This window comes from Tachypleus tridentatus, chromosome 1, assembly GCF_004210375.1.
Source record: "Tachypleus tridentatus isolate NWPU-2018 chromosome 1, ASM421037v1, whole genome shotgun sequence".
In the NCBI taxonomy this organism is placed as follows: domain Eukaryota; kingdom Metazoa; phylum Arthropoda; class Merostomata; order Xiphosura; family Limulidae; genus Tachypleus; species Tachypleus tridentatus.
The window spans coordinates 94164859-94184433 of NC_134825.1; the positions used below are offsets into that span (position 1 = coordinate 94164859).

A 19575-nucleotide genomic window follows, 5' to 3' on the forward strand; every position below is an offset into this window, starting at 1 on the left:
AGCTTTAAAATATATTTTTGTAAGTAAAGAACCGTTAGCTTCACGTGAAATAAAACATGTTTTATTACCCGACGGTCAAGTTTCACATTTCTTTTATTTAAAATCAGGCCTAGCCACCATCTGTCATCCACCCCTCCATTACAAACGTAAACGTCTGGAACAAAGTAAATGTTGATGAAAATTTCTTCTTTTGAGAATAGTGTTATTTACTTATATACATTTAAAACATTACATTCTACGTTTTCTTAAAAGACAAATAAGTTTTAAAAATGGTGTTTAAATTATAATGTATGAATATGGAAAACATTAAATAAGATATACAGGGTGTTCGGAAAGTCACTGTGCAGTTTTGTAATCATATTTTATTCAGTCTATTTCAAGCCAGCAACTGATAGCGGTGTTTAGAAACAAAATAAGAAGGATCCAGGCCTGTATTGATGCCAACAGGGGTCACTTTCAACATTGTTTATTATTGTCATTCATATTTACCTCCTGTATTCTATATTGAAACATGTCTGTTAATAAATATATAATTGCACAGTGACTTTCCAAACACCCTGTATAATAAGTTACCTCAAATGAAATAATATGTTAGTATGAATGCAGGCATTTGAAAGAATAAAGTATACACTAAAATAAGTTAATAAGCTGTATACTAAAAAAAGTTGAGAAGTTACAATTGCTATGCTCGGTAGAAAGTCTAATATATTAAAAAAGGCAGTGGATAAACTTAGGAAACAGTTTTACCAAATAAGTAGAATTATAAAACTTAAAAACAGTTTTATTGGGAAATATTTCATGTATAACATTAAGAAAGTTACAACTTTATTGTCAGACGAACAACGTTATTTGGCAGTGTCTGATATATAATAGTAAAGAATGACATATTTGAAGATTTTCAGTGGATAAAAAAAAATAATGCGGCAGACAGCATCGTTTTAACTCATAGGAGAATAACTAAAAGTTAATATTCAATCAGCCTGAAAGAGAATACATGTCTTTATTCGAAGTTATCACTTCATTATACTTTTCTAATTAACTTGTTATTAGAATCAAGTTAAGCGGCTTATCTTTTTATCCTTATTTTTAATCTATAATACTTTGCAATTAAACCTAATTTCATTTTTCTATTTATCTTCAGTTGCCCTACATTATGTTCTTTAATCAGATTAAATTAATTACAGTAGTTGTTGTATTTTATACTATTAAATAAGCTTATAGCATTTAGTTCTCTATCCCTTGAGGTAACAAACGCCCCCCAGTGGCTCAGCGGTATGTTTGCGGACTTACACCGCTAAAAACCGGGTTTCGATACCCGTGGTGGGCAGAGCACAGATAGCCCATTGTGTAGCTTCGTGCTTAATTCCAATACAACAGGTAACAAAATAAAACAGATTTTATGCTCAAATGTTTTTCGTGTTAGTATTGTGATAGTAAGAGAATTTGAAAACTTTGAAATATGGTGACAGAAGCTTGAGAGTTAAGGTGATTGAAAGTATCATAGTAATTGTGGTAGTATGTCTCATTAGCAAGGGATAAAGTAATTACACATTACAGTTTGTAGTTTAATAAGCATAACGTGTTTTTGCGAGTTTCTAAATGTATTATAGTCAAAAATTATCAAAACATCATCCATGCTGTCAAATTTCTTCTTTAAAATACTCTTTTTTTAATTCTAGCTGAGTCTTGTAGAAGTTCACTCTAGTCAGCTTTTATAAGAAAAGTGTTTTTAAGTGTTTCACCTATCTAATTCTGTTAAAATTGTTGGTACTGCTTGGTGTCAACTGGGCAACACTAAATTATGTCGAAAGAAGGGCGTCGACTAGATAAGTTGTCGAAATTCAAGTAGTCGAAAAATCAACTTGTCGCCAATTGTGTTTTGTGATGGATTTTTTATTATATTCACAATCAGTTAGGGGAATGCATGCGTGTTTACATGTACATGTAACAGGTTTACAACGCATATGAGTAATTTGTTTGCAAAGGTACAAACTGAGCAATGATGAAAATTCGGAAAATAAATTTTTACTGAGTTAAATCTTGTGAAATAAGGTAAAATTATAAAGAACGAAAGTAAGTCAGGTTTGTGAAGTATTGAATTTGTACTCCAAAAATGAACCGAATAAGAAAAGAATATAAAAATATTGAAATTTAATGTGTTATAGATGCCTTGTAGCAAAAACTAAAAATAACACAATAATAACTTGCTCAGTAAAAAATCTACAGTCTTGCCAAAGAGTTGAGCTAATTATTTTACTTTGATAGTTACAAGCACTCGTATAGCCTACTATCGGTAATACTACTGGTACATTCGAAATAATGGTATGTCAACGAGTTTGTTGTCAAGTGATAATGTTGTCAGCAAATTGGTTGTTGCTGAGTTGTCTGTTGACTGGTATTATTGTTGAAAAATTGAGTAATGTCAAGTTGTCCTGTCGCTGAGTTGACTATAGCCCAGTTGAAGCTGAACCGTTGATACCATTATCGTTACACAAATCAATAGAAAAGTGAGTTTTTTTTATATTTCTAACGAGTATTGCAATGAACAACAAATTTAGAAACTTGTAAGGACAACTTAGAGCATGAGTTATTTCTCATTCACATCAATGTCTGCTTTGTCAAACATACAACAATGTCTAAAACACAAAAGCATGGTTTTACTCTCTGTACATACCATGCATATACGATATTCCATAAGACTGGCTGTCACCGTTATCTTTATTACTACCCTTAGTTGTTAAGATGTAATGATTTATGTAGTGTACGTGTTTAATTGCTCTTCATTATAATATATATGTATTTCACTAATTTGTAGATTAGTTTCGTATATTTATCTATTAAATGATGTCACATGAATGCAGTACGACCAATAATAAGATCACCCTTTCTTCAATTATTTTCTATTGTTTTGTTTCATGTATACGATATTTTATGCATTTTTATATGGGTATTGCTTTTGTTTGATATTTTGAGAATACTTTTAGTAAAAGATGAAGTTTTACCAGGATTATTTTAATGGTACAAGGACCTGCAATGGTTTATTATATTGATATTTTTACTTGTTCTATAGCAATTTCTGTAGAATAAATCGTAAATAATATCCATTTTTCTCCATCGTGTACAGATTTTTCACAATATGTTATATTAAACTTTAACTAGTTTTCACATTTTTTATCTAGTAAATGGTGCTATATGACTCGTGAGTGTCCTATCTATCGTTTCAAACCCATAAGAAACACATTTCTAGTATATAAACGGTTAACAGTCCCATGTCGTGTCATTTCTGGACAGTATTTGTTTGTAGTGCACTTGATATTATTTTTTTTTTCAATATTATTTATTCGATGTAATACAAGATTGTGCAAATGACCCAAACAGATTATCTTATATTTTGGGTAATTTCATGCAATAAAACAAAGTGGAAACATTAAAGATTTCGTCAAAAAGCGTATTGTGTCTGTTTTTGAATAAACCTTGGGGACCAACACAAATTATGGCTCCGCACATAGTTTGAACCATTCGTGACAAAGAGTTGAGACGATGGACTAAGATAAGTCTTTGCTTTTTGGAATTTCAGTAGTCTGGCGTGAGCCTAGAAACCATGGAGATAACTTCTATGTTTGCTCATTTATCGTGCAAGACTATAACTCTCGAAATAAAAAGGAAATTTCTCATCGAACCTTCAATCTCCTATAAGTTTGTTTGTTTTGGAATTTCGCACAAAGCTACTCGAGGGCTATCTGTGCTAGCCGTCCCTAATTTAGCAGTGTAAGTCTAGAGGGAAGGCAGCTAGTCATCACCACCCACCGCCAACTCTTGGGCTACTCTTTTACCAACGAATAGTGGGATTGACCGTCACATTATAACATCCCCACTACTGAAAGGGAGAGCATGTTTGGCGCGACCGGGATGCGAACCCGCGACTCTCAGATTACGAGTCGCACGCCTTAACACGCTTGGCCATGCCGGGCCAAGACCTGAGGTACCAATACTAACTCCACCAGAGACTCTTGATACAGTTTCATCTCATTCTGAATCTGACGCCCCCAAGTGGCTCAGCAGTATGTATGCGGACTTACAAAGCTAAAATCCAGGTTTCGATAACCGTGGCAGGCAGAGCACAGACAGCCCATTGTGTAGCTTTACGCTTAATTCAAAACAACAACAACAACAACTGAATCTGATATCAGTAGAATTGATGGTAGGACTTGTTTTCAACTTGAAATACTGATGAACCACAGATTTTCACAGAAGGTGAATTTAATGATTTCATGAGAGATTTGGGGTTTTCTAAATGATTCTTCAGAGATTTTGGAGTTCAGCCTTTGGGCTATAAACTTATTTGCTCAAGGGATATAATTTTATTGGCGAAAAATAATTTATACTATACTTTTAGAAGAAAAGTTTACTGTTTTATTGTAACAATACTGCTGTATTAATACCAATGGTAGGAGCTGCAATTTATGAACCAAGTGAGTGGCAATTGTTCATAGATTCCTTCAAAACAAGTCTGAAAGATGTTTTTCTTCATAGTGATAAAGTATATGCATCTGTTTCTATTGATCATTCGATTTACTTGAAGGAAACGTACGAAGACCTCGACCTCCTCATTAAGATAAAATACAAAGAACATGGTTAGCTACTTTGTGGAGACTTAAAAGCTCTTTGTATATTATTTGGTCAACAATCGAGTTATAGAAAGTCTCCATGTTGTTTGTATGAAAGGAGCAACAGAACAAAAAATCGGCGCTGGATAAAGAAGCAGTAACCACGAAGTCAACCTGTTCCAAGAATCGAAAAACACTGAACGTGAAAGTTTGGTTAACACAACATGTTTTATTATCCCCATTTCACATGAATCTGAACTTGATGACGAAGTTTGTAAAGGTCTTAGACGAAAATGGTGACTGTTTCAAATAACTGTTTGGCAGTTCCCAGCTCTATCAGAAGTGAACCTTCAATTAGGGATTTTTGTTGGGCCTCAGATTAGGAAATTTACTTCGGATAAACAATTCGAAAGAACAGCGAGTAAAGTTGAAAAAGAGACATCAATTGCCTTTAAAGATGTTATTGACAATTTTTTTAGAAAACAACAAGGACACAACTTACGAGAATATTGTCAAAGACATGTCTGATAAACTCAAAGAGGTGAGTTGTAATATGAGCTTAAAAGTTACCTCTTTACTTTTTATTATGTATTTCCTTGAAAATCTTCGTGCCGTTAGCGAAAAACAAAAGGAAAGGTTTAATCAGTACACCAATGAAATGGAGAAGAGGTATCAGGGAAGATGAAACATCAGCATGACAGTTGGTTACTACTGGTCATTAAAAGGAGCTGTTCCAGACGTAAAACATAAAAGAAAGACCACAATACGTAGGTTTGAAACTGAAAGACTTAGATTTCATACAGAAAGATCAACATAATTGAGAATGCATATTTGTTTGATATCAATGTTCTTCTCTTTTCATTAGTTTTTACGTATTTTTGTTAGCAAATATGATAACAAAAATGTTCATTGCAATAATTGGTTTGAATTTTGCACAAAGTTACACCAGGGCTATATGCGCTAGCCGTTCCTGATTTAGCAGTGTAAGACTAGAGGGAAGAAAGCTAGTCATCACCACCCATCTCCAATTCTTGGGCTACTATTTTACCAAGGAATAGTGGATTGACCGTCACATTATAACGCCCCCACGGCAATTTTGGAGTTATGAGGATTCGAACCCGCGACCCTCAGATTACGCAATAGAAAAAAGTGAATATTATTTTAAAAATCTGCGTAGCTGAATCATGAAAATTTCATTATTAAAACCCAAATCATTTTTATGAAGTTTAAATTCGCAGGCCTGTGTGGTTATTCTAAGTTTTGACTTCACTTTTAATATCACTTAATTTTGATTTGATGCTGAAGTAAAAAAAGTAAAATAAATTATTCCTAATGTGACTGAAAAAAAATACTATGGATAATTAGCGGCTCGTAATTCGTACTCAGTTTACAGTTTATTTCTTTATTTCGCCTTTAAAGCTTCATCTCTCATTGTTTTCACTGAATAACATCCTATTAATGTCGGGGATATATAACCTTTCGAAAGTAATGAAATTACGTAATTTATGTAAAAAGTTAAATTGTGATGTCATGTGAAATTACAGTGAAGAATATTACTATTTATCTGTAAAGATAACACTTCATAAACTTCTCGATAAATATACTTTAAATTGTCAGCTAAATGCACGTGTCAGTTCGAAAGGTTGTGGTTTTTAGTATTGATAACTTTAAAGTTAACAACACTTTTATTGTGTTCTTGTAGTTCGTCAGAAAGAAGGATATTCACAAGCACTGATACCGCTAACGATGATAGGGTATTCACAAGTACTGATACCAGTGATGATGATCTTTTACTTTTCAACGCTTACTTGTCACCGTCAGACCTTAATAACCATCCTAAACATGTTTCTACTCAAACAAACATGCTCAAGGATATTGCCAGTCAACACAGAAGACAGAATAGCGATATTCCTTGTTACCAAAGCAGTTTCAACAGCTCAGAACCGGCCAGCTCCAATGAGACTCGTTACAGTTTTATACGACGTGCCTTTATGAGACTTAAGGCATCTCCTGGACGTAAGACTTTAAAGCCGCACTTCCACAGCTCCATCCGACGTCTATTGTTTGCTGAAACCCATCTATTCAACAGTCCCAGCACTGTAATCAAAGTCTGGATTTTGAAGGCCTTGACAACATGTTCATATAAATACATCACACAGATGAAAACAATGTTAGTAAGAATGAATTTGGAGAGAAGTAAGAATCTATAAACAAGAAAGAAGACAAAAAGCGGTCTCTGTCTGATGTACTACAGATCATACCGGATTTCTTCCCCATCAGATGGGATTTAGACAAAGAAATTATAAAGGATATGCAGAAGAGAAATTCTATAATAAGTGATTCAAAGGAATATCTTGTGAAAGCTGCAACAAAGAATGGCTCAATGAGCTCAAAGTCTTCACTCAGTTTGATTGTTTGAAAGGTGTATCGGATATTGGAAACAACAACTTTAAAAAAATCAAAATTCATAAAGATAAATTAAAAGAATCACTTGTTACAAAGGATATTATATCTTTGATTAAACTGAAACCGTCAGATATTGTTAAGTGTAACAATATACTTAACGCTAAAACCAAGTATGGCAGTGAAAATATGGAGGGCAAACACATTTCTAACAACGTGATTCCTGAATTTTACTCGGAATTTGTTTCTAACCAGGTAAAAGAGCTTTCTTTAAAATACCCAATGTTAATATTAATATTTTTATAACATTGTCAACAACATCTATACAGTACAAAAACTGCAGGAAAAAAAGATGGAAAATAATTTACTTTTTCCGAAAATAAATTTTCAAACCGTTAAAAGTGTAGAAAACAGTGAATGCTGCCAAAACAAAGTTGCGAACCCTAAAGAGTTGAAGTTTGAAAATAAACAAAACATAATAAGTTCGGAAAGAGGAGCATTTGAAGTTGAGCAAATTAAAATGGAAAGTCGATTATCTTCCTAGAATTCTATGTCCGAATTCCACACGTTAAGAAGCACTGAAAGTTTGTGGGAACCTAGAAATCAATTGAGTGTTACTGATAATTTCTTTGGTGTCAATTGACTAAATAAGGACAGTTATGTTTGTGGAATGAAGTTACTGAGGTATAGATTGTTTGAGATGGAGAATGAAAAAGACAGCTCCTTTCCATTTCATTTAAAAGCTCAGCAATCTAACAATGTGTGTGCCACTACTTTAAAGAAAAGGCAGATGAGCCGTAGCGTGAGTTTGGATAGAGTTGGCAACGTGAATCATGTCAGTGGAACGTCAGTTTCATTAGCAGAATTCCCGTACAATCTTAGCCACAGAGAGAGAAAAAACAATCTTAGCCAGTGAGAGTCTATAGTCAGTTATAACTAGGAAAAGAGACGACATATAGTGTCAGTTATAACTAGGAACAGTAGCGACATTAGAGTGGAGAGTGAGGAGTCTATAGTGTCAGTTATAACTAGGAACAGTAGCGACATTCAGAGTGAATCGAGTATTGATACCAATGAGTCCGTCATTTCGGTCATCCAACGAAGTTCAAGTGAAATTAAAGCCCTGCTGGTGAAAAAAAACAACAGAAAGTGGCAACCAATCTAATTATGCTTCTCCTTTAACGTTACGTAATAGTTCTGGGAGCACTTCAGACTCTTCACCAGTCCCCCCTTTCTGCCTCTGAACTGAGTACGAATTATTCAGATAATACGGTATTAGATGTGGAACAAACGTGTTCTCATTTATATATTATCAGAGGCGCCATGGAGATCGATCCTTATTCACTGCTTAACCTTGAAACTACACATAACAGCTACACATCGAGTCAGGAAGGTTCCTTTGCCGAAAAAGTACACACGTTTTCTCCATTCAAATTTAAAGCTGAAGAAAACTTTATAATCAATAACATGCTTTCAAAACAGGTATTTAATTTAAACAAAAAAGTACAATTTTACATTTTGATAGTGAAAAAAGGATCCTTTTTTAAATGCTCTTAACCACGATGTTAGCCAGTACATTACAGATAACATCGATGTTTTGCTATGTAAGAAGAAAAAAAATTTGATCTTCGACCGATACATTTACCACATTCACTATTGAATAAAACACAAAATACTGAAAGCCTTGATCTAATTATTTCTCTCAGCCAGCAGTTCTTTAACTTAACTAACGGGGACCATTATCTGTTACACCCTGGTGGTGAGAGAGCAGATAAAACTGAATTAGGTGAAAATGATATAAATCGTATTAAAGGGTCTTCCTTTTCTCTTCGTCCCAGTGATATAGACTTCGCCGAGTATGCAGATAATTCTAATTCTTTTACAAGTATAGGTTATTTTGCTGTCCAAAACGGCGATTTTAACAATACTATCAAGATGGAATTTGTTGAAAATAAATATTTTGATTATAATACGTTCGTGGATGTTTCGCCAAGAATAATAAACAATGATGCGGATTCACCAGAACTGTTAGATAGTTTTGATGGAGAATGTAGAATCAAACTGCCAAAAAACTTTTGTAAATCTAATAAATATTATAGTGAAAACATGATACAATTAAGTACCCAAAATGAAAAAAAAAGTGACTTACTTTATTCAAAAGGAAAACTGAACACTTCGAGTAAACATCATGAGACAGAGCTTGAAAAGTCAGTAGAAAAATGTGATGTTTTGAAATTAGTAACAATTCAAAATGGCGCTAACAAAGTTAAATATCATAAAAATACTGCAGTGAATTTTGACTCGAGGATAAATAAAGCTCAGAAAACAGAGGCTGATAAAAGTAAAGACCAAAATGTGTTAAAAACTCTCGTAGCTGAAGACCAAAAACAGAGGATATTAAAAATAACTTTGGAATAATAACAGAATCTGTCATTGTTTATAAACAGGGAATAGTAGAGTTAATCCCGATAAAAAGTCAAAAAACAATGAGCCAATCAGAGCTAAAGGCGAAATGCATACAGAGAATAGTAAGCAAAATTACACTGCAACAAAGAATTTAGTTTACAAAACAAAAAAGTATATAAATGTAACAATCCACAAATAATCTGCCATAAACAAAACCAGAAATCCGGATGATAAATTTCAAGGTTCTAATCAAGTGACAATAAAACCAACAAAATCCTCCAAACAGATCTCGTTGACTCAACATTATTAGATTCAACACAGCAAACAAATTCTTCACGCTTTACCACGAAACGAAGATTGGGTTAAAGACACTTCCCTGTTTAAGTCTAATTCTCAGGAGAGTTTACAAGACAATGAAGAAGATAGTGCTATAATGTACCACAGATATCGCCATGTATTTCACCAGGGTGAACTAGAATTTTCTATTCAAAAATATGTAGACAATCTACACATTATTTCATCTAACTACGACCATGACAACTGGTGTATAATAGCAGAGAAGGTTCAGGTGTGGACAATTTAGGTTCTGTCTTTTTAACTGAGGTGAAACGTTTTTGTTCCTTCTTTTTACACCATAACCCGTGAGAGAAAGAAAGTTCGGTATCATATTTACTTTAATCTCAGTCTGTAACTAATTTATTTTTTATTATCAAAACGTTATTATATATAAAGAAAAATGCTATGAGAACACTACAGCAGATAGTTTGAAGAAAATACGTTTAACGTACCAAGTCCTATAACATAACCTAGCTGATAAGACAGATTAGTTGTTTGTTTACACCCGTTTCGAATCTCTCCAGAGTTTCCAACAAGAGAATAATTTGTTTTTCATTAACATGATATTCTAGTTTTTCAATGTAAATAAAATAAAAACAGCTCTTTGCTGCGCATACCAATTTATTTCAATAACATTTTTACGCTCAATCCTAAATTAGGGACGGCAAGTGCAGATAGACCTCGTGCAGCTTTGCGCGAAATTGAAAACAAACAAAACATACCCTATTTCAAAGATGCAAAAAATGTAACCAAAAGAAACGTCAGCTACGAAAGTTATAATACTTGCTCAGTAAACAAGGAATGACTTTAAATTCCACAGACTACATATTCCGAGAATATTATAGTCACCGGAAGCGGTAACATTTAAAACTGGATACTACTTTCAGCACATGAAAATTAGAAGGATTTACAGGTTCTTTGTAAATGCACATTTTGCTTTTGAAGAATGACCCTTCGCTAGTACAGTGGTAAGTCTAGGACTTTACAACACTAAAATCAGAGGTTTGATTTCCCTCGGTGGGTTCAGCAGATAGCCTGGTGTGGCTTTACTATGCGAAAAAAAAAACATTTGAAGAAAAACATACCTAATTGAAAATTGTGAAAGAAACAGCATTAATAATAAAATCCACTTAATTAACATTTTTATTTTATTTTCCGTTACAATTTATTCACAGAAGTTCATAAACTATTAGTATACGTTATAAAGTCCGCACTTTTGATGATAAAAGCTTAACAAATATCATCAGCAGAAAATGGAAAGGTTGAACAATAAACAGTTTGTTAATCATTTCCTTTAATTAAACAAATGTACCATAAAATATATCACACCAGTTTTAAAATAAATAACTTCAGAAACTGAAAAAAAGAAATGCTCTCAAATATTCTAAACTCATCAACCAATCCACCACTGTTTGATAAATGTACTATGTAACTTGCATGCTTAGACTATACATATTAAATTCAAAACCTGCTGTGTTTTTAAAGCAAGTCAACGAAATGTTCATAAATCTGAGATGGTCAAACAAAAATCTGTGTTCATTACCTAAAACAAATGAAAATAGGCATTAACTATCTATAGAGAATCTTCCACACATCACTCTTTCATTTGATGAAGTCAAAAAACATATAATTTTTACCGACCAATATAAGTATGGAATGTAAAAAAAATGCCTTTAGCTAACAAAGATATTCCTGTTCAGTAGCTTTTTTCTACCTGAAACGAGATTATTTCACACATACAAAATCCATGATAAATTTTACACAAACCAGATTGACATTATACGAATTTTGACTAAAGACGTTTTTAACTTTGAGGTCTGACACTCCAATAAGACTTTTCCAAATTTCTCATCACTCACGTTACGAAACAAACCCCATAAACAAAATAAAGGAGTTCTTGTAAAACCACTCTGCTATATAACCTGTTGAGACCCATTTACAAATTTTCCAGCAAACAAGCAAGGTGAGTACGACAGGTTATCTTGAGCTCAGTCATCCAATGTACGAGAGGATCCTGAGAGCACGATTAAGAAGTTCTAGGTTGGACACATCATTCTTACTTAGAAATTTATACCAAAATGTTTAACAAATTTTAACAACGATATATTCATATATCATAGTGTAGAGTTAATTTTAAATATTAATTTGTTGTTAAAGGTTGATTTCGTGAAACAAATTTTTTTTTAAATTCAAATAAAATTCTGGAGCTTTGCTGCATGAGTAGAATTGTATTAAACTTGGAAAGTGTGTTTTATCTGTGAGAAACATTGTAATAAATAAATCTTAACATATTTTATCTTGAGAAATTAAAGGTCAAATTATTTTAACAAAGATACAACATTCTCTGAGAAGTCGATAGGTTAGAAACAGCTGATTTCTTTATGCTTGTTCTGAGAACAAGCAGTGCGATGAAAAAACACAAATTTCTGGAAGAGACAGGCTAGGTTCTTGTTAAGTTAATTTTATTTTTTCGAACAATATTATTGGCATATGAAATTAATAGCGGATGCTAGAATATTAAAAGAGTTTAAGATTAATATAATCGATTTCTCTAAAATACAGAATTCGTTTATGTTTTTAATCATCTCAAGAGTGGGTACGTAAGAATAGCTTTGAAAGACCAAATAGCCTGACTCCCTTGTTGTTCGTATGTTATGCTGTATGTTATGTATATTTATTTCGTTATGGTGTTTGTGTTCAAGTTTTATATCTAAATTTAACATACACTTCATTAAAAAACAATGTTAAAGTGATACTTGAGGTGAAAATATTATACCAGTCTAAACATAAGTTCCTAAGATAAACAACTCTTGTAAGCTTTGGTGTCCGTTCAACTTCAATCATCAAACTTGTGCCAATCATCAGTTTATCAACTTGATGCTCACTTTGTTAGTGCCCAGGATCCAGACTTTTTACTGTAATTATGAAATGCAACAAAATGTTAATATTAAAATCAACTTAACAAATTAACTATAAATTATGTGTTATCAATCGCAAAAAATAAGCATAAATGTAATATTCAACGTAAATGAATAAACTACCTGGCCATAGATGGCAGCAGCTATATTATGTGCTTTTCTACCCTTTTTTACTACATAATATGAGGTATAATACAGAGCCTTCTTATGTTTGTTTGTTTTTTTGAATTTCTCATAGAGATAGTCGAGGGTTATCTGTGCTAGCTGTCCCTAATTTAGCAGTGTAAGACCAGAGGGAAGGCAGCTAGTCATCACCACCCACCGCCAACTCTTGAGCTACTCTTTTACCAATGAATAGTGGGATTAACCGTCACATTATAACGCCCCCACGGCTGAAAGGGCGAGCATGTTTAGTGCGATCGTGATTCGAACCCGCGACCCTCAGATTACGAATCGAACGCCTTAACCCAGCTGGCCATGCCGGGCTCCTTTTATGTTTTATTTAATTTTTCTTACCCGAAGTTCGGTAGCATATAATAACAATTATAGATATGGCACATTAATATACACTAAATATTTTATTTAATAAGTTACTGTATTAAAATATGATTTTTTAAAATAAATATTATTTTATTCTTGACCTTTTATTATAATATTAAATCTGACAAAAGTTCTGTTTTCAAAATACAAACAATGGAATGAAAATAACCCAAAAATATTTTGTTCTTTAATCAACTTAATTTTTCATATTCTAACATAATTATACTCCTTTTATCATGCATTATGGTTTCAACCATAACATTTTTTATTAGTTCTTTTTCATTATTTCTACCTTTTCGATTTTTTTATGCATGCAGTAAAATTATGTATTAATGTTTTTAAACATCGTAAGGTTAATTATGAAAAACTATGTACGTTATTATTTACGGTAAGCACCCATTTAGTACTTAGAGAGGTTTATTTTTGTTTATTTGCATTTAGAAGGAAGCACAAAACTACACAATGGGCTATCTGTGCTTTGCTAACTATGGATATCGAAACCCGGATTTTAGCAGATATACCGTTTGCCAATGGGGAGGGGAGAAGATCACTTTCCTATGACAGGTTTTATACGATGCCATTTGCACTTTATTCTTTCTACTGAGATCTAAAACTTACAGAAAGATTTGGGCATGTGTTTGGCTTAACTGGATGCATCTCTGTGCTGTTACGCTTTACTATATGTTACAGAATATTCTGGTCAAAGGCAGACCAAATCCACAAAAAAATAAACAAATGTCTTTGACATTTTAAAATAAATCTTCGTTCGTTGTACGTTAGAGTTTTTCAATAAAGACTGTATTTTAGCCTGTTGAGTCATCTTGGAAACAGATTCCAATTATGACAAGCAAGCGTCTAAAACTTTCCGTAATTAGACAGTTCTGCAAGCCAGTTACTGGTACTAGAAGTGACAATGCAGATGCAGATAATCCAACAACCTCAAGCAAAGGAATAGAAACTTGCCATACAAAGGAAACACCATGTTTATCAGAGAACGAGTCTGAAAATGCTTATGCAACTATTGCACATCATGAACCACCAAATAGTTGTGAAACAAGTTTGTACAGTAATGAAAAATCTGACACTCCACAGATACAATATGGAAAGCCATATCATCCAGACGTACAACTAATACCACGACAGAAAGCAAAATCTCAAATTGCTGCACTTTGACAACCAGACTCAAAAATCATATGCTTTCATCGTGCCAAGGTGGAAAATAGAAGCCTTTTTACAGGGAAATTGGAGAGGCCATTGGAGTATACCTTCATATCCACCGGTTTCTGCAACTGGAAAAAGGTAAAACAGAAATTCAACGAAAACTAATCTTCCTCTCAGCACAGATTCGCTATATTTCCAGAAGTTTCACTTGATGTAACTCCAGTGACTGTCCAGCTACATGATGGAAAAAAGAAGCAGCAGGAAGAATGCAAAAGAAGTCTAACCAAAATATACAGAAGTTTACGTTTCTTACTGCATCAAGTTATAGCATTACGTGGACATACTGATACGGAGGGGAACTTCCTGCAGTTAATGAAGCTCCTGGAAGAAGAAGATCCTGAGTTGACGGCCTACTTGTCAAAGAACACCACATTCACATCACCCCAGGCTCAGAATGAAATAATGGGGATGTTCAGCCATCAAATACATAGCACAAGAAGTGCAGCAAAGTAAAATCTTTGCATTAATGGTTGGTGGCACTCAAGATGTTACAGGTGCGGAACAGGAAGCAATATGTGTACGATACGTAGATGAGAATCTTGACGTCCATGAGACATTTCTTGGTTTTTACAGTGTTTCCAATACAACTGGTGAAACAATATACTTGACTATACTTGATGTACTGACTAGTCTCAATTTACCAGTGGATGCCAGGCGAAAATAAAAGAGAAGCAACCGTCAGCTTTGTTTTTTTTCACTGCGGAGCATACAAGGCTAATTTATTAATGCAACGTGCAGTTGAAGCTTGTGAATGTGTTCGAGATTCTATCAGACACTTGGTGTCTTGCTTCAGAGGTCAGGCAAATACAAGACAATCTTTGAAAATATTGTATCGTCAGACAGCCACAATGGTCCAGTTCAATACATCTGCCCACTGTGTCCAACACGCTGGTTGTGCCGCCAATCTGCAATTACATGTGCTAGTGATCACTACAGTGGCATTGTTGATTCTTTGTCTGAATTAACAAATGAAAAATCAGATGTAGCAGTGAAAGCACGAGGTCTGCTAGACAGATTTGAGAAAGGAAAGACAGTTTTAGGATTGTTGATGGCTCAGCATCCATTAGCTGCATTAGAGGAACTAAATTGTGCATTCCAAGCAAAATCATCGACAGTATCTGGCATGATTGAAGCATCTGCAATGACAGTTAAGCAATTGCGCGTATTGCAAACAGAGGAAAATTACAACAAGATATTTGATGAAGCTGAGAAGAAGGTAACTTCCCTAGATCTGATGCCTATTGAACTACCACGCATTCGCAGACCCTCCAGAAGGATCACAGGTGATGACTCAACACAATATTCCGCAACAGCTAGAGATTAATACAGAAGACAATATTTTGAATTTGTGGACACAGTGATAGAACATCTAACCACTAGATTCAATGCAGACAACAATGACTTGAGGAAATATCTGGCACTTGAGAACATGATCACATCTGACAACTCGGTTATAAACTTCTATCCAGAAATCTCTGCACAACAACTCGAGTTTCAGTTGCCCATGTTCAAAGGAACGACAAAAGCAGTATCTCTGAAAAGTGCGAAGGATGCTTATTGTAAAATGCATGAAACAAGCCAGCAGATGTTTAATGAAGTGTTTCTTCTCATAAAAATTTTGCTTGTATGTCCAGTAGCTTTACAATCAGTGTCGATCAACAAATTGCAATGGTTCAATAAATAACCTGTTTGCTCATGAGCAAGTTTTTAAAATAATACTGTCCACGGTTTGTTATCAATGACTGCTCCATCACAATCTTGGAGGTAATGTCCATGTTTTGTAACTTCTAGCAGTTTTTCTCTCCTTTCTTCCTGTTGGGAAAATTTCTAGCAATTATTCTTTTTAAATTACAGTGGAAATACCTTCTCTCCTGTGGTTTACTTCTTCCTTTTGAGGTAACGGTAGTCTAATGAATAGTTTGAACTTTTCTAGACCACCATGACAGAGAGTTGATATTTCCATACTATTTGATCTGATAATATCAAATTTCAAAGATACTAAATCTAGTTACTTATCTGCGAATTTAACTGATTTAATTCTATTGTCAATTGAACAGCTTCGTTTAATAATGAATACTGTTTCTACTTTAGCATAAAACAAAGAATGCCTGTCTACTATCAAAATTATTTTATTTTTTGTAATTTTTATATTTGCGGTTTCTCTGGCTTTTCATGTTATATAACTTGATATATTTTTTTAATACTCCTATTTTCTATATATTAGCATTGAAGGAGCCTATCTATCCTAAAATGTCTATTAAAATATTTTTCATCTTTACTGTAAGATACTCAATTTTGAATTGAAATTTGCTTAGCACGTTCATTTTAGCATAGATGTTTTCAAACTTATTTGCTGTAATATTTTAAAACAATACAATACAACTATTTTTAATAATAAACAATATTCGTTATCATTATTCTATTACAAATGAAAGTAATCAGTAGATATGATAATATGGAAGAATATTATAGTCACTGTTTTTAAGGTGAGTTATTCAATCCAACTTAATTTCCACTGGTGGCTTAAGAATCCCCTCCTTCCTCCCTTTCATTCAATTGAAAGAAAACTTAGTGCATGTAAAACTAAAAATTTATTTTTGTGAAATTCGGTGATACGTATCAAGTAGGAAGGCATAATGTTATATGGGCTTATGCTAAAATTAGTAAGGGTGCTTGTCTTGAAATGTTTCTGTTTTATCCTTTCTTCTTTTTCAAACTGCCGAATTCGGGTAAGCTGTTAAATAATGCATTTAGTGACATTTTCTGATTTGTATTTGTGTGTGTATGTAGTTTGAAAGGTTGTTAAATATTTCTACAATAATTTGTCATGCTATATGAAATGCTCAATTAGTTTCATCGTGATCGTTTAGTAGTGGTATCACCTTTTCTTGTAACTAGAAGGTGGAGCTACTATGGAAAGTTAGAAATTCTATAGGCTATTTATTGTATGTTACCATCAAAATTATCTTGCATCGGGATGTTAATGCAAAATTTACTTATGTTACGAGATGTTTTGATTTGAGGATAAATATGCCCACAATAACATATTATGTTTCCTGAAGAATCAGACTTGCATATAATACAGGCCATTACAGCAAACTTTTTTGGTAAGTGACTGAAATATTAATATATAATATAATTATCAATAGTACCCTTCATGAACAAGTCGCGATCATTGGTTTGAGAGTTTCGTAATTGGTTAAGACAAAATACAAGTTCGTTATCATTGGAATTATTGCATAGACTTTTTTAAAATTGTACTAAAACTCGATGATTGTACTTTCATAGTATATGTAAGAGAATACATAAAAAAATAGTTCATGTACATATTTGTTCTCCTTCATACATGAATGGTAAGAATTTTTAATGTACAAAACACGTAACTTACAAATTACATTGCTTGCTTACAGCTGCATATTTCTGATATTTTTAATTGGAGAAGAAATCAAACATTTTACATTACAACTTGCACTAATTTATAATTACATTTAGTCTCATTAGAAAAAAAAAAAAAACCGGTTAGGGCTGAAATTAAAAGTTGTGACCATAAGAATAATTCACACGTGAATACACAATGATAGTAACAGCATTCTTGTTACACTTCTTAATCTGACAAACAAAATTTAACATTTTGTTATCAGTTTTAAATTTAAGTAATACTTGTTTTATAAAAGAACTGTGATTTAATTTTTATTGAAAAAGGCTATGTAGATATTTTGGTTAAAAGAACAGAAAACTGAAATGTTTTTTTAATTTTAGAATTAGAGAACTGTTGTAGATGACTTAGTTTTGTGATTATTTGAAACTACAGTTACTTTTAAATTTACTTTCAGCTATATATTACTTGTTATAATATTAAGGAGTAACAATAAATGCAGGATGATTAGGATTGACAACATGATTTCCTTTAAAAAAAACAGAAGAGAATCTAAAACTGTAGGCTGATCAGTTTGACTTTAATTAGTGATATACTGAAATTTTGGGTTGTGAGTTGGTTCAAAAAGCACTTAAAAAGTTGTCATTTAATGAAGTTCTCAGTACAGTTTGAAAAAGTTGTCATTTGTGGAGGTTTTTGTTAAAACTTCAACTTTTCAAATAAGAAAATCTCCATTTCACTTGTATCAGGTATTTGATAAGATGCATTATACTGTTATAAAATTAAGAGATGTGGCTAGAACATTTCTTAGTAGTAGAAAAGATGAAAAGATGATGATAAATGATCATTTTTTTCAAAGTGTGGAAATGTGACTAGTGGGGACTTTAACAATGTAGAAAGTTCTTGCACAGCAAAATTTCTAAAGTTAATAATGATACCAAAATACTTGGAAGAAGTGATTCTTCATCTAAAAATACTTTGTAAGTTATAGTTCTAAGAATGAAACAGCATGTGAAAGATGAATTTTTAATTTGGAAATAAATTACTTATCATATGAAAGAAGTATTTCTTTGTTAACAAAAGGAATTGATTCAATTGTAATTGTAATTTGTATAAATTAAAAAATAAGAACTTTATTCTAATGTTGTATAAGATTGTGGTGAGGCCTCAGTTGGAATATTGTGAGCAGCTTTGGTCTTTACTAAAAGATGAATGTCAATATGTTAGAAAAGTGCAAAGAAATACTATTACAGTCATACTTTAAATAATTTAAGCTGTAATAAAATCTTAAAGCCTTGGAAATTTTTCTTTTTAGCTAGAAAGAGTTAAAGGTGGCATGATTCATATTTTCCAACTTGTTTACATTAAGGGTTACATGGCTACATCGTTTAATTTGAATATAATTTCTTATCTGCTTGTTCTTATGAGTGAGAGACAATATTAATGGGTTAAATAGCCTTTTGTCATCTTATTTTGTAAAATCATATCTTTTTCTGTAATGGAAACTTTCATTCATTTAACATTCTGTATGTGTTAATGTTGGGCTTTTTTTTTCATTTGATAAGGTTTGTCAAGTGATTGAAGTCCAGCCATAATGCAGAGTTAGAGCTCAATTAGTGATGTTTTTAGTTTTGATAAGATATTTGTTTTGGTTGTTTTAGTTAAAATAACTCATCAAGCAAGTGCTTTTGAGAACTGTGGTATGCTTTTGAGTTTTGAAGATTAGTGAACTGTGATAGCAGCTCCATATTTGTTAAAGCTCCTGGGC

At 32.8% G+C, this 19575-nt stretch overlaps 1 protein-coding gene across 5 annotated transcripts in view; it reads left to right on the forward strand.

Annotated features, from left to right (window-relative positions):
• The first annotated feature begins 16975 nt into the window (after positions 1-16975).
• LOC143255775 (uncharacterized) overlaps positions 16976-19575 on the forward strand; it is a 127098-nt gene continuing 124498 nt past the window's right edge. For 2 of the 5 annotated variants that reach the window (XM_076511971.1, XM_076511983.1), the window contains exon 1: positions 17285-17538. The gene's annotated coding sequence lies outside the window, so the exon portion shown is untranslated. Of the gene's footprint in view, positions 17161-17278; positions 17539-19575 lie in introns of those variants that run through there. The other 3 variants (XM_076511980.1, XM_076512003.1, XM_076511994.1) reach the window with 3 other exon arrangements.